This window comes from Poecilia reticulata, chromosome 10 (assembly GCF_904066995.2).
Source record: "Poecilia reticulata chromosome 10, P_reticulata-male-v2, whole genome shotgun sequence".
In the NCBI taxonomy this organism is placed as follows: domain Eukaryota; kingdom Metazoa; phylum Chordata; class Actinopteri; order Cyprinodontiformes; family Poeciliidae; genus Poecilia; species Poecilia reticulata.
The window spans coordinates 2561988-2563965 of NC_088839.1; the positions used below are offsets into that span (position 1 = coordinate 2561988).

Consider the following 1978-nt stretch of genomic DNA (forward strand, 5'->3'; position numbering starts at 1 on the left):
AAGTACAGATACTTACTGTAAAATGTAGTGGAGTATAAGTAGAAAGTATCCATTATTAAATCTACCTAAGTAAAGTACAGATACACGAAAATTGTACTTAAGTACAGTAACGAAGTACTTCGTTACTGTACTTAAGTACAGTACTTGTACCTGTACGAAGTACAAGTACTTCGTTACTTCCCACCACTGGTGAAATGGTGGAAAAAGTCCTATTTCACGGAGTTACTTTTTCAGTATCGTTTTGATATTAAGCAATGATCCGGCAGAAAACAACAGATGACACCGCGGCGGTCCAACAAGACCGAACTCACGGTAAGAAAGCTTTTATGAATAGCGAGCACGTGCAGCAAGGCACGTTGCTTTGTTTGTTTCTTACAGAAAGCGGTCTGTCGTTTTCATAATGCCAAAACCAGTGTAGGATGAGATTTCGTATTGTAATTTTTTCATTACATGTGATGTTCTGAACTCTTAGAAATACTCGCATCTTCTTTTATTTTTTTCAGACCTGAAAAATGGCCAAACCTGAACAGCCAGACCTCAGACCACGGTGTAGAGGAGCTCTGAGTCCTCCAGGACGAAGAGAAATTCAGTAAGTTATGATTTCACATTTAGTGAATAGTGAACATTCGCATATTTGTAAGAAAAACTCCGGCTATTTTATTTATTTTGTTTTAACGAAGTACAGCAAGGCAGAGTGTGGTAAGCAGTAAAGATCTACAACATGGCGGATGGAGACGCACAACAGGACGAAGCCATGAAGCCGGTATGTATAATCACTGCGTTGATTCCCGACTGTACAATGGCTGGTTGAGATTAATTTTAACTTATTTACTTATGTATTTTTGAGAAAGCAATATATTTGCTGCAATATTTTTTTAATTTTACATTTATTTCCACAGACTCCACAGAATGAGAGTCACATTTGTGTCAATCAGACTCTTCAGGAACGTTCTGATGTCTGTGATGAGGACAGAGATGCAACTGTGTGTGAGTATCTACTATTTTAGAATGTTGATGATATTTTATGCTTCAACATTGTTTATGTACATAATGTAATCATGCTATGTATTGACAATGCACAAAAATGTTTTCCAGCTGCATTCAGGACCTACAGCCAGTCATCCAGATGTAGCTAAAGAAAGAAGCAGGTCACATTTATTACTAATCTAGAGATGTCACAATTCCTTGTATGATTAAAGTACTGTGATTTATTCAAATCCATCAAAGCAAATTATTTGACTCAAAGTTTGTTGAATTATGTTTTACTATTTATTACCAACTGCTTTTAATTCTTTTTTCTTCCAATTGTTTCCAAGTGTTTTTTCTTTTTCTTTTTTAAAGTTTTTATTGTAGATGCCTGTAGCTCATAATGATTGTCTGTTCTGTGTTAACAGCTGATGGAGGAAGGCAGAGAGTTCTGGCAGGAGAGGAGGTGGCATTCTGGGAGGATGGCAGCTATGAGCTGGTGTCAGGATGGACCCCAAGTTCCTCCAACCAGGAGCTCAGTGACATTAGGACTACAAAACAGGAAGAAACGTCAGGTCTACGCTTCAGGAGAGACGTTGGGCCTGTCCTGAACGCAGCATGATGTTGGATCATGTTTGGACAAAAAAACACTTCCAGATGGTCCAGAAATGGACAAACATTTTTGTCTTATTTTGTGTGCAAACAGTAAAAAAAATAAAATGAAATCAAGAAAAAAAACACTTCAGTGCCTCTTTTATATTCCTCATATATGAACATGTTGCATATAAGTAATATCATATGAATATATTTTAATACAGCATTTATTTTTTATATAGATTTTTTTTTAAATGCAGCATTAAAAATATTAAAGATTGGGGGCGGGGTTAATGTATAAAGACATAAGTGCTATCCAATGGGCACACATCAACCAACCAATCACATGTCAATGATTAACTCTGATGTCATTGTTTTTCATCCAATGACTGAGAATCCACGTGGGTCTGCTGAAGCG

The 1978-nt window shown here is 36.7% G+C and overlaps 1 long non-coding RNA gene across 1 annotated transcript; it reads left to right on the forward strand.

The window, feature by feature from the left end:
• The first annotated feature begins 694 nt into the window (after positions 1-694).
• Positions 695-1690, forward strand: LOC145553067 (uncharacterized). Its single transcript, XR_014089252.1, has 3 exons — positions 695-987; positions 1096-1148; positions 1395-1690. It is a non-coding gene; the product is annotated as an uncharacterized LOC145553067 (long non-coding RNA).
• The last annotated feature ends 288 nt before the right edge of the window (positions 1691-1978 follow it).